This window comes from Stomoxys calcitrans, chromosome 1 (assembly GCF_963082655.1).
Source record: "Stomoxys calcitrans chromosome 1, idStoCalc2.1, whole genome shotgun sequence".
Taxonomy (NCBI): Eukaryota; Metazoa; Arthropoda; class Insecta; order Diptera; family Muscidae; genus Stomoxys; species Stomoxys calcitrans.
In genome coordinates this window covers 180902294-180917029 of record NC_081552.1, presented here as the reverse complement: position 1 = coordinate 180917029, position 14736 = coordinate 180902294, and the positions used below count along the sequence as shown (strand labels likewise).

The 14736-nt window shown below is 37.4% G+C and overlaps 1 protein-coding gene across 2 annotated transcripts in view; it reads left to right on the top strand.

Moving 5' to 3' along the window:
- Window positions 1-14736, top strand: part of LOC106086436 (1-acyl-sn-glycerol-3-phosphate acyltransferase delta) — a 52233-nt gene that overhangs the window by 16595 nt on the left and 20902 nt on the right. The window contains exon 1 of one of the 2 annotated variants that reach the window (XM_013251117.2): window positions 8785-8805. The exons of the other annotated variant lie outside the window; for it this stretch is intronic. The gene's annotated coding sequence lies outside the window, so the exon portion shown is untranslated. Of the gene's footprint in view, window positions 1-8784; window positions 8806-14736 lie in introns of those variants that run through there. 2 annotated transcript variants of the gene reach the window in all.

Below are 14736 nucleotides of genomic sequence, written 5' to 3'. Positions count from 1 at the left end.
ACTTGGAAATCTATTCTAAGTTCGGCTAATGGGACAAATGTTATGTTATAGTCAATTCTAGTTAATTTCTGATACGCTATGTATTTTCATCAACACCTTTATCAAATTGATTAAGTTGCTCTACATACCCAACGACTATTGAGTACGGTGTAGAGCACGCTCAATAAGGCCTCTAAATCTCCTTAGCGCAGTAAGAGAGAAAAGAAAGGCTTCCTAGAGGAAGCCCTTATCGGTCCTCGTTTCCGCTTCCCATTGCATTCTAATACCATGCACCGTATAATCGTGTATTCCTATCTGTATTCTTTTCTTTGAAGCTGAACACAAAAGTTTCTAGACACATACTCAGAGGTTGGTAGACTCGAGCCCTTTAACGTCATCTAACATTACCCAACAGAGGAGTGACTACTCTCAGAACCAAACTCAGCCTCATAGACCGGTCTTTTGTTTCGATCTTTTGATCTCACTAAAGATTATGACAATTTTCAATTCGAAAAGAATTGGATTTCAATATCCGGTCCGGCCTATGGCTAACAAAAGGTGACACCATAGGGAGATCAGAGTCTACAGTTTATTGGTCTGGAGTTTTTCTGATTAGAACCGTTATTTGTTATCTAATACCTCGTCAGTCAAGTAAAATGAATCATTTTCATTTCAAATGTGAATTGGCAAGGTATATTTTTACAATTGAAACTGGTCTGCTATATAAGTATAGGTGCTATTTAATAATTCACACCCAATGCACTTTTATTTGTGTATTTGTGGACATTTAATATTAAACTGGAAAAAGCAATAAATTAAACGTAACTTATTATAAAGTAACAACATTATATATAAACGTACTATAATTTAATCACTTAAATTCGCATTCTACATTCGAAATGGTTGATAACAGCAGGCGGTAGCCGTTTTATGGTAATCGAGAACACAGTCGTTGCACCATGTTTTATGAATGTCATAATGACGAATTTTTGTTTATCTAATTTGAAAATGGACTTTGATCAGTTCAATACGAACAAAGAATTTTGCCGTTGTGGTCGCTAAAACAATACACCCTAAATAATGATAACATAGGTTTTATCAAAAATACATATGTACGTAGGCACACTGAGGCCATATATTTTGCTATCGATGAAAAAAAATTGCTTCAGATAACGCCAACAAATATTGTGCTCATATATTTGCGAAAATCTCTCACTGTTTTAAATTGCGACAGGATTTTTTGTCCCATAGTTGTGATTTCTTTTATATTAAAATTTAAATTAACGTATTGTGATTTTTCGATTTAAATGTTGCAAACTTGAGGCCGGGAAAACTATTGGTTGGATAAGGGAAAGCGTCTAGCGATCTCCAAAAGCCCAGAATTTCTTGATAATCTGAACACAAGCTTAAAAATATTTGGGGATTAATCTATTGTAGGTAATGAAGCACACCGGACCACCGGCGATCCTCGCCTAGCTCCTATAGGTGGCAAGCTCGTTCTGGTCCAAAGGACCGATCGCCGCGGGAACATGGTGGCCTTTGATTATTTGAAGGCGCCAATAACCCGCCTTGTCATATCGACCATCATAGGCATTCAGTAATTATGCAAGAGCCGGTGCCGCCCGGCCTCTCACTGAGACTTTCCACTCGATACCGCTGATTTAGTGCGACTGCCGTTCAGTAAAGCCAACAATTTACCAACAAAAATCGTAATAAGAATTGTTAGAAAATAAAATTTTGTGTAAAAAAAAAGAGTAAAAAATCACTTTGTTTTTGAAAATTTTTGCAAATAGGTGTATATTTCACGGAAGAAAATTGCTATTTTAGTTTTATTTATTATTGGAATAAGTAAAAATAAGTAAAAAGGCGTTAAGTTCGGCCGGGCCGAACTTTGAATACCCACCACCTCGGATATATATGTAAACCACCTTACGTCAAAATCCGGTGCAAAACTCTTACCTTATCAGCTGTATCAATATATGTTCCGATTTGGACCAAACTCTAATAAGTAAAAGTCATTGTTCAAATGTATATAACAAAATATTGGTCTTTTTAGTAGCTATATCTAAAAATAAACCGATCTGAACTATATACGACACGGATGTCGAAAAGCATAACATAAGTCAGTGTGTCAAATTTCAGTGCAATCGGATTAAAAAAGCGCCTTTTATGGGGCCAAGACTTTAAATCGAGAGATCGGTCTATATGGCAGCTATATGCAAATCTTGATCGATCTAGACCAAATTGCAGAAATATATGGAGGGGCTTAACTTAACTCTTTGTCCCAAATTTTGGCAACATCAGACAATAAATGCGCTTTTATGGCCCCAAAACCTAAAACCGAGAGATCGGTCTATATGGCAGCTACATCCAAATCTGGACCGATCTGAGGCAAATTGACGGAGGATGTTGAAGGGCCTTACACAACTTACTGTCCCAAATTTCAGCAAAATCGGATAATAAAAGTGGCTTTTATGGGCCTAAGACCCTAAATTGGAAGATCGGTCTATATGGCAGCTATATCCAAATCTGAATCGATCTGAGTCATACTGAAGGAGGATGTCGAAGTGCCTAAGACAACTCACTTTTCCAAATTTCAGCAAAATCGGATAATAAATGTGGCTTTTATGAGCCTAAGACCCTAAATCGGAGGATCGGTTCAGATTTGGATATATGGCAGCTATATCCAAATCTGAACCGATCTAAGCCATATTGACGGAGAAAGTCGAGGGCCTAAGACAACGTACTGTCCCAAATTTCAGCAAAATCGGATTATAAATGTAGCTTTTATGGGCCTATGACCCTAAATCGGAGGATCGGTCTATATGGCAGCTATATCCAAATCTGGACCGATCTGGGCCAAATTGACAAAGGACGTTGAAGGGCCTAACACAACACACTGTCCCAAATTTCAGCAAAATCGGATAATAAAAGTGGCTTTTATGGGCCTAAGACCTTAAATTGGAAGATCGGTCTATATGGCAGCTATATCCAAATCTGAATCGATCTGAGTCACATTGAAGGAGGATGTCGAAGGGCCTAAGACAACTCATTGTCCTAAATTTCAACAAAATCGGCTAATGTGGCTTTTATGGGCCTTAGACCCTAAATCGGAGGATCGGTCTATATGGCAGCTATATCCAAATCTGGACCGATCTCAGCCAAATTGACGGAGGATGTCGAAGGGCCTAACACAACTCAAATTTCAGCAAAATCGGATTATAAATGTGGCTTTTATTGGCCTAAGAGCCTAAATCGGCGGATCGGTCTATATGGGGGCTATATCAAGATATAGTCCGATATAGCCCATCTTCGAACTTAACCTGCAAATGGACAAAAAAAATAATCTGTGCAAAGTTTCAGCTCAATGTCTCTATTTTTAAAGACTGTAACGTGATTTCAACAGACAGACGGACGGACATGTCTAGATCGTCTTAGATTTTTACGCTGATCAAGAATATATATACTTTATAGGGTCGGAAATGGATATTTATACCCACCACCGACGGGTATACCCACCAAGAAAATCACGACTAGTAAACGAATTGGCAAAAAATAATAGTGCGTCGCCATCAAATGTTTGTAAAGAAAATTACGACGAGTAAACGAATTGGCAAAAAATAATAGGGAATAATAGGAATGTTTGTATTTTAATTGTCCAGCTGTGGATTTGATTGACCCTTCAGAACTCCGAGGTTCAAATCACGGGTGGAACACCAAGAAACACGTGCAGTGAAAATTTTTCCCTCGTTAATGGTGCCAACATTTGTGATGTATTCAGCCATATGAGACTTTTCTGCGAATAGGTGTCTTAAACAGTCGTTTGAACTCGACGAAAGTGGTCACTGATCATTGGATAAAGCTTTATTCGGACTCCACTCATTGATTTGAGAGAAGTACATATCCCCTATTCCTTAATGGAATGTTTGTGGGAAAATTCATGTTAAATGAAATAGGCAAGCAAATGCTCCCGGCGACAAAAAGCGGCACCAAAAAACTCAAACTTACAAAAAAGGTTAAAAAACACTAACAAGAAATGCAAAAAGCGTCCACCTAGTGCCTTTTTTCGTTTGGCACTAGATGGTACCTTTTCGGGTGCGATAAGCACTATGTTGGCTTCCTTGCTGCCGTTGCAGCTACTCGGTATGGAGCATTCCACTATCCGAAGCTAAGCTTCTCGTGACATAGATCAGACCTCAAAGTTCCAGCCTGTGTGGTGCTCACAGCTATCCCGTGCCGGGAGGCCAGTTAGCATTCCATGAATGTGAAGATTTCATTAAAATAGAAAACAGAATAAAACTTCGACTATGAACAGTTCTATGGAAGAAAGAGAGAGATTGATGAAGATAATAGAAAAAGTTTCTTTTTTATAGGAAACTTTCATTTGGATTTTAAATCAAATTATTTAAAATATGTTTTTGGTTAAATAATCCCAATATGAAAATTGTGTTAAAGAATATTTAGTATTTGTATTATTGCTACTTATTACAGTTTTTATGTACGTTCTTTCTGGTACACCTTACGTAGCTGAATTTTAAAATATTCTAATGCGATACGTTTGCCCTTGTTCCTTAGTGGAATGTTTATGGGCTAAATTTTCAATTTACAATGCGGTGCGAAAGTTTTGCTTCTCATAGGTCTCATAATTTAGTTCAAAGTACTGTGACGAACTATGTATGAAAAATGAAACGAAAAATTAAATGATCATCTTTGGCGAAGACTGTCGTCCTGTGGTGGGTCGAGGGCGATTAGTGGTGTCTGGGAATTAGACAACCGACGAGCTAAATACAAATTGGTCATTGATGGACGTTTCCTATACTAGGGAATTAGTGAGACCACCCCTGTGCGATCGCTGTGCCAATAGCTTGCGGTCTGAGGCTATTGCTTGGGGCCAAGTTAGAGCTCGCAAACTATCGATATTCGCTCCTTTCGATAGTTTCGATTTATAACATCTTAACTGTTACATTGTAAGAGCTTTGACATTTAGTTGATTGCTAAAATCATATATATATATTATATTTCCTAAGGCCGTAGACATATCTTATAATGGCGTTATAGGCTGTTTGCAATCTTTCCTTGCTTCTTGAATCACATTTTCTGAACAATTCGGAACCATACAGCAACGTTGATAGTAAGTATGATTTGGCCAGAAGAATTCGAGTATGATGCGTTAATTATTTGTTTATTACAAATGTGTTGGGGTATGTAGGCTTCACCATTATTAAATTCTCCATAAATCAATAATTCTTGATGTTAGACAATATGGAGGCAAACCCAAATGCAGTAAGGGTTGTGAGAGTGGCAAAAAACCACCGTCGCGTACTTCCAAAGCATAGTTGATAGTGTGCAAAAGATTTTAATGCAAAAGAAAAAATTAAACTGGCGGGTAATTACAAAAAAAAAAAAACAAGAAATCACAGGCCGTCGGCCACCGCCAGAAGTGTCTACGTATTTCCATTATACGGACGGCAGCAGATTTGTTGCAAATTAATTTGGATATAAATCCATTAGGCGAGCTTTTAAAGTGTTGAAAAAATATCGGATTTGGAGCAGCTAAAGAAAACCATTCAGAAGAGCAGAAAACGGCAACACAAAATTATATTTTACACGTTAATAAATAAAAAGATAGTTCAACACTGCTTTAAATTAATAATAAAATGTTTTTTTTCATGGTATTTCACAATTTCTTACATTTTTTGTGGTGGTTTAATTTTTTGTTTGCACGTTTTCTTGCTGCGGGACTGCCAAAACACAATTACCGGCATCAATTGACAAAAGTTGCCATACATAATAAAAATTTTTATTTTGGTTTCGTTGGCTTCAACTGAACGTTGGTTGCTATCCATAATCGACTCCTAATACTAATGCTATGTCTACACTAACTCGTTTTGCTTATTGTGTTTTCAAAAACCACTGAACCGTTTACAATAACTTATTCGTTTAACGTTTGTTAATTATTTCAAAGAAATTATTTGTTCGATGATAGCAAGTTTTAAGGAAGTTTTGTTTCCTATTATTTTTTAGTTTTTTAGCCCGCACGTCTTCAATAAGTTTAATATTTTTATTTTTGATCAATTTTGGCAGATGGGTATGTTCAGTTCGTGACTCACTGGCATTTTTTAAGATTCACATACATTGGTTCTCTTACAAACGACTCGTTTTTGTGGCACACGAGTCGTTTTGCCCTTATAATTTGTAAAGACAAAACGAGTCGTTTTCAATGAATTGTAAAGGGAAAACTAGTCGTTTGCCAAAACAGCTTTGGTCTGAACATAGTATAAAGTAAATCGGTCAATGATTACAGCTTTTAGGTTTCAAGAATTGTAAACGTGGTGAGGATTCACGCACAAAATTACAGCCTGATTGGCTAATAATTGAGGTTTCATGGGGGTAAATAGTCAAATTGAAGGCTAAGACGCCATGCCACTTTTCCGCGGTTAACAATTGTGGATTCTAGACGTGCGAGAAGTCAATCATACAAAATTGCTTCTTTTTCTTTTACCCAAGTTCGTGCCGTACTCGACCTATCGACTCTTTTTTTCTATTCTACTAAAGTGGCAGATGGGATGCCGCAAAATTAGCAATATAAAACTTAAACTAACTATTAAACAAGTAAAAGCGTGCTAGGACAGGTCGAATCTTAGAAACCCTTCACCATGGATCACATTTGTCAAGTTCTTTGCCGAGATACCGGGCAAAGAACTTATTATTATAGGGAAAAAAGATAATGGATAACAATTAAAATATTCGTATAAAAATGTTCTTTGAAATTTTGTATGAAATCTCAGTCTATGTGGAGAAAATGTATTGGGCAAAACAACGCTACGCCGAAGTCTTTGTGCGAAATATCAGCCAAATCGGATAAGATCTGCGCGCTATAGACGCTCAAGAAATATATTTGGATGCGAAGTGCGCCCTATATACTCTCAAGAACTATAATCGGGAGAGTGATATTGAGCTAAAAGAGTAAGAAAACATGGTTACTTCTGTTAAAGGCTGAACTTAATTATTCGTAGACCTGCTGAGTTTTGAACGATGAACTTAAATTTGATATCAAATATCATTTAATTCGCGGATGCTCGTTATGGTGAGTTTTACGGTGAATTAACTTGGGGAAAAATTTGCCCATGAACATTCCATTTGGGGACAGGGGCAAACTTCTCACATATAAATGAGTATTGTCCTATTCAAGTTTTAGCTCAGTGATAAGCCGTAGCGCAGAGGTTAGCATGTTCGCCTATGACGCTGAAAGCCTAGGTTCGAATCCTGGTGAGAACATCAGACAAATTTTCAGCGTTCGTTATCCCCTTCTATAGAAAGAGGCCCCTTATCATTGAGCTTAAAATTTGAATTGGACTGCACTCAGTTCCTTAGTGGAATGTTCATGGGCAAATTTTTATTTGATAAAAATAATAAAAGGCCTCCTATTATAGCCGAGTCCGAACGGCGAGCCGCGACGGTGCTACTTCTTTTTATGGAGATTTTTTACATGGAAAAATAGCTCACAAATGTCGCCAGTATTAGGATGAGATAACCATCGCTTAAATTTTTTTTCTGATGTTCTCCCCAGGTTTCGAACCTAGGTGGCTTCCCGTTGTACAGTCATAAAAAAAACATTTTTCATTCGATTTTACTGAAATCTGGAACCCTGACTTGTATTGGAACCTTCGACAACAATACTAAATACTGTCCAAATCGGATCATAGTTGGATTTAGTTGCCATGACTGATTTTCTGAATAAACTCATTACGCTTATAAAATGCCAATTTTACCCGAGTTCGCTGAAAAAACTACCTTCTGTGTACAGAATTTGACCACAATTTTTTTTTTTTTTAAATCCAAATAAATACGTATTTTGAGGTCAGCGGTACGATCTAATGTTTATTTCTTACGCCAATGCATGATTTGAAGTTGGCACAATGCTCTTTTCAAAACTAGGCGTTATGATCCGATCAACAGTTTTTGCCGAATTTGACAGTCGAATTCGACTGCCAAAAATGTAATAAATTGTTCGTCTTCAACAACCATAACAACGTTATATAAAATTGTCTAAATTCGAATTTGTTGAAGGTTACTACCTTCAAGAGAGTTGTATTAGTCTTTTTTCTCTAAATAAGTGCAAAATGTGGCCGATAGTTGTCATATTGACTTATCTGTTGAAGTGACCTCTTGAGCTCATTGTAGTATTGAACTTCATTTCACTGATATATGCACGTAAATTTTACGCATTAAACTACCTCAAAATCTCCCCGACGCTTCTCAGTAGGTAATTGGGAGAATTTGTAATTTTAAAAACATCCAATAGAGGAAAAAAAATCAACGTTTTTAGACAAAGTGGCTGCACGGCACGGCTAATGTTATCTTATAATTATACTCGTATTCATATACCTCCCACCCTTTGGAAAAAAAATCTTTCGGCAATTAAGAATCTATTTTGAGAGAATTTTTCACAAGACGTCAAATATTACCGTAGCAACGAAATCGTTGAATCATTACAAAAATGTTAACGTTCTCCCCAATTAATTTTAATCAAAAATTCAAACTTCAACCTTTTTTTATCAAGGTAAACTACAAACACACAAATTTTTGTTTTCTGCTTCATCAATAATTAGTAGTACACTCTGTACTTATAGTCATATATGTACATATTCGATTTGTTGATATGACTATTTATATTTTATAACAATTATTGTTGTTGTTTTTTTTTAACTTCTTGTCTAAATGACCATACTACAAAGCAAGAGCCACTTTTAGTTTGGTGTGACCATTAGCTAAGTGAGGAATAACTCCTGAATTGTTCAAACATCGGAAATTAGTTCATAAGCAGTGAGTTGCGATAAAGTTTAATGTTTTCATGAATTGGCAATTGATTTGAATTTTAAACCAGACATTTAGTTGTTGTTGTAACAGTGTGTTGTACACTGAGGCGACAGCCCTCGACGATGTAGGATTTCATCGGGTCAATTCCTTACGTTCAACCGGCTGCCATGGGATTGAAACATTTAGTACTAGATGTTTGCGCAGTTGAGTGAAATGTTTATGCGTTTGTAAAGAGTTTAAAGAAATAATTCAACGTATCAAAGGCCATTACAATGCTAAGGAATAATAATAATAAAATGTTGCAAAATCTGACAAACCAATACATTTTTATTTCACTAAAAACACAAATAAATCTTTTATAGGCTTAAAAATATTTTTAAAGAACTTTATAAAACTTATTTGCTTTGGCAGTAAGTTGCATACAAGACGATGAAAGGGATTTTCATAGACGGTCAAAGTGAAGATAAATTGCCAATCCAGTAATTTATGCAAATTGCAAATTTACCCACAAACCTTCTATTAAGTATTAGTGGCAAACTTCTCATATATCAATGAGTGCCGTGCATAATCAATATTCATATAGGGGTTCTATAAAACTGCAGTTTTCATTTTTGTTGACCTTTGGAATTTTATAACTTTGTCTTCTCGGTTTGTCTTGGTTGTAAATTGTTCGATGACCTCGAGCCAAAGCAAGAAGACAAAGTTATATATCTAAGTCTAACAAAATTTTATGATATATCCAAGAATAAAATTGTTTGCTAATTCTTGTCGATACTTGCACTTTGGCAGCCGGTTGTACGTATCGGATTCAATGTTAAGGAAAAATTCAACCAAACCCGACCACAACCTACCAAATGTTCTACAAACCAAAAATGCGGTATTTATAGCCACCAACCAGAAGTTGGTCATTTTGCTATTCTATTTGGAACACATCAAATTATAAATTTCCAGCCTCACAAAACAGTAAACATACCAGATCGTCGTTGTATTCATAGACAGCCTAGACATGTCCGCCTGCCTGTTTGCTGAAATCACTCTACAGCCTTAAGTTCAAAGATGGCCTGTATATTGATATAGCACTGGTCTCCCCATAAGAAATTTTGACCTCATAAAAGTCGGGTTTTTGGTCCCGATTTCGACGAGCAACCGTGCCGAGTTTGGACGAGGCTATCTCCCAATTTAAGGGGTTGAGCCCATTAATACACTTTACTACCCATTTTCGACATTTCAGTGAGTTACATAGTAGCTGCCATATTGCCCTGTTTTCCGATTGAACGAATGCAATAAAGCTTCATTTCTTACCTAGTATCTACGAAATTTGGAAAAGATCCCTCAACACTCATATCAGTTACAATCAATTTCAATAACAGTTTTAGGGTGGAACCTACCAATCGGATTGGCCTAGTATAACTTGGTCGTTGAATCCTGATCACAATCTACAGATTCACCTAATCTGGGTGCATATAACAATTTTTATACCCTCCACTCCGTTTGTAACATCTCGAAATACACGTCTAAGGCCCAATAAAGTTTGTATATTCTTGATCGTCATAACATTTTAAGTCGATCTGGCCATGTCCAGGCGTCTGTCTGTCGAAAGCACGCTAACTTTCTTGAAATTTTGCAAATTTTGATTCCAACAACTGTGATAAATATGGTTAAAATCGGGGGTAAACTAATTTCGTCATTCCGTTTGTAACACCTCGAAATACTCGTCTAAGACCCAATAAAGTTTGTATATTCTTGATCGTCATAACATTTTAAGTCGATCTAGCCATGTCCAGGCATCTGTCTGTCGAAAGCACGCTAACTTTCTCGAAATTTTGCAAATTTTGATTCCAACAACTGTGATAAATATGGTTAAAATCGGGGGTAAACTAATTTCGTCATTCCGTTTGTAACACCTCGAAATACTCGTCTAAGGCCCAATAAAGTTTGTATATTCTTGATCGTCATAACATTTTAAGTCGATCTAGCCATATCCAGGCGTCTGTCTGTCGAAAGCACGCTAACTTTCGAAAGAGTAAAGACAGGCGCTTGAAATTTTGCACATTTTGATTATAAAAACTGTGCTAAATATGGTTCAAATCGGCCCTGATATAGCTGTCATATAAACATAGTCATAGAGTGTGCAATTATGTATAATCCGATCTGGCTGATATTTTGCGTAGTGTTTTGTTTTGTCTCGCACTCAGGGGAGGGAGATATAGGCAAGTTTTTCAAAAAAAGCACATAAAATTCAGAAAAATGTATGAAATCTTTATTTGAATTGATAGTACGATCCATATAATTTAATGTTTGAATATTATTTCATGCCAATGTTGACCGTGACTGCGCCTCAAATGGTCCATCCGCTCTTTCAAACATTTCGGCCGGTATCTGACGAATAAATACTTCAATGTTGTCTTCCAATTCCTCAATTGAAGCGGGCTTGTCTGTATAGACATGAGATTTAATATAGCCCAACAAAAAATAGTCTGAAGGTGTTGAATCGCAAGAGCTAGGAAGCCAATTGACCGAGCTCGAACGTGAAATAAAATGTTCACCGAACTTGCCTCTGTTGCGCGTGCTATGTGGTATGCGGCACCGTCTTGTTGAAACCACACGCCATGCAAGTCAAGCTCTTGCACTTTGGACAAAAAAAGTTAGATATCATCTCACAATAGTGCTTACTATTCACAGTTACGTCTTTGAAGAAGTGCGGTCCAATGATGCCACCAGCCCAGAAACCGCACCGAACTGTGATTGTTTAAACCAGTGTTCCCAAAAAGACAACAGCTAAAAAATCATCCTTTAGAAATTTCTCAGACCGTCATTTTTACTACTCCTGAAGTTATTTACCATGCTAAGCTTGAGGCCACCGTAGCGCAGAGTTAAAACCCAGAGAACATCAGAAAAAATGTTCAGCAGTGGTTATCCCCTCCTAACGCTGGCGACATTCGTGAGGAACTATGCCATTTGAAACAAGTAAAAGCGTGCTAAGTTCGGCCGGGCCGAATCTTATATACCCTCCACCATGGGTCGCATTTGTCGAGTTTTTTTCCCGGCATCTCTTCTTAGGCAAAAAAAGGATATAAGAAAAGATTTGCTCTGCTATTAGAGCGATATCAAGATATGGTCCGGTTTGGACCACAATTAAATTATATGTTGGAGACCTGTGTAAAATGTCAGCCAATTCGAATAAGAATTGCGCCCTTTGTGGGCTCAAGAAGTAAAATAGAGAGATCGATTTGTATGGGAGCTGTATCGGGCTATATACCGATTCAGACCATAATAAACACGTATGTTAATGGTCATGAGAGAATCCGTCGTACAAAATTGCAGGCAAATCGGATAATAATTGCGACCTCTAGAGGCTTAAGAAGTCAAGATCCCAGATCGGTTTATATGGCAGCTATATCAGGTTAAGAACCGATTTGAACCATTTTTGGCACAGTTGTTGGATATCATAACAAAATACTACGTGCCAAAATTCATTCAAATTGGATAAGAATTGCGCCCTCTAGAGGCTCAAGAAGTCAAGACCCAAGATGGGTTTATATGACAGCTATATAAGGTTATGGACTGATTTGAACCATACTTAGCACAGTTGTTGGATATCGTAACAAAACACGTCGTGCAAAATTTCATTCCAATCGGATAAGAATTGCGCACTCTAGAGGCTCAAGAAGTCAAAACCCCAGATCGGTGTATATGGCAGCTATATCAGGTTATGGACCAATTTGAACCATACTTGGCACAGTTGTTGGATAAAATAACAAAACACGTCGTGCAAAATTTCATTCCAATCGGATAAGAATTGCGCACTCTGGAGGCTCAAGAAGTCAAGACCCAAGATCGGTTTATATGGCAGCTATATCAGGTTATAAACCGATTTGAACCATACTTAGCACAGTTGTTGGATGTCATAACAAAACACGTGGTGCAAAATTTCATCCCAATCGGATAAGAATTGCGCACTCTAGAGGCTCAAGAAGTCAAGACCCCAGATCGGTTTATATGGCAGCTATATCAAAACATGGACCGATATGGCCCGTTTACAATACCAACCGACCTACACTAATAAGAAGTATTTGTGCAAAATTTCAAGCGGCTAGCTTTACTCCTTCGGAAGTTAGCGTGCTTTCGACAGACAGACGGACGGACGGACATGGCTAGATCGACATAAAATTTCACGAGGATCAAGAATATATATACTTTATGGGGTCTCAGATATGGGGTCTAGAATATTTCGAGTAGTTACAATCAGAATGACGAAATTAGTATACCCCCCATCTTATGGTGGAGGGTATAAAAATGGTATGGTATATAAAAAAATCTCCCCAGAGAGGTATCGCACTGCAGCGCCCCATTCGGATTCGACTATAAAAAAGAGGCCCCTTATCATTGAGCTTAAACTTGAATCGGGCAGCATTCACTGATATGTGAGAAGTTTGCCCTGTTCCTTAATGGAGTGTTCATGGGCAAATTTGCATCCGCAAGCTTGATTTAAGAATTAATATTGGCGACTATTATCTGAATAAAACTGAATATCTAGATATCATAACTTGTTTGTTCATTTTTCACAACATATTTCACTCGTATTTCTCGTTATAGAGGGGCAATTACACAAGTGAACGACTCTACCATCGGTCCATCTAGGTTTTGTTAAGAATAAACAAGTTTAAGATATCGCAGAAATACACTTTTAAATATAAATGTGGGAGGAAACTGATAAAAATGTCGAATTTTATACAAATTTTTATTTCATGGAGGCCATCGTAGGACAGAGGATAGCATGTCCGCCTATGACGCCGAACGCCTTGGTTCAAAGCCTGATATGAACATCAGAAAAAAATTTCAGAGGTGGTTATCCCCTTACTAATGCTTGCTAAATTTTTAAGGTATTCTGTCATGTTACAACTTCTCTACCAAGTGGTGTCGTTATGCGGCACGCTGTTCGTACTCGGCATAAAAAGGAGGCCCCCTATCACTGAGCTTAAACTTTAATCAGACTGCACTCATTGATATGAGAGACGTATCCCCTGTTTCTTAATGGAATGTTCATGGGAAATTTAGTAGTTGGTTTTATCTCCGGATAGCGAAACCATTGTTGAGTTGCAATCCATAATCGATTCATTAGCTTGATAAATAAAGGGTTGCTCTCCCCTCTTCTGCATCCATTATCATCCAATTTATCAATTAAGACTAACCGTGACAAGTTTAAAAGTCGCGTCCTATTTTTGTTATATATAGAGTTTCACAGAGGAGTAATAACTGCCCAGCCAGACTCACTGGTCTTAGATCCAGAACGCTCTGGACGCACCCCACCTTAGTCGCAGTGTTTCTGGATCTGAATGTTTAACAGAATCAAGGAGGCGATATTTAACAGAATCAAGGAGACACACTGCTACAACAACAGCAAGTACATACAAGTCGGACGTTTTTTGCCGCGGTATATTTTATTGATGGATGTCGATTAGAGGGCGTAGATTAGTTTGAATGTAATACTCGACATGGGTGCATTGCTCGTTAAGTAACTGAAATCTGAAGCTAAGATCAAATCATGAATGGAGAGAGGATCTCTAATACTCTCTCATGCTACTTATTTGATTTAAACACATGTTTTTCACAAAACAGCTGTTTGATGCTGCAAATATCTGCTAGGAAGAAACCTCCAGTAGAAATTTGCAAGCTCTCAATTACCAACAAACTCTCAAAATTTAGCTTGCTCGCACGCACTCTCCTGCACTTTTCTGCTGGCAAATAAAGTATACGAACGACTTCCAGTAACAATTTGTGCAAATTTGCACAAATTTTTGAATACACGGACACACTTATAGTCACATAATACTCCATAAGGTACTTTGGTGCGCTGGCCACTAAGTATAGTATGGAAATTCATCAAATGGATGCCATAAGTGCATATTAAAATGGAAACCTTAAAGGGGTCATTTT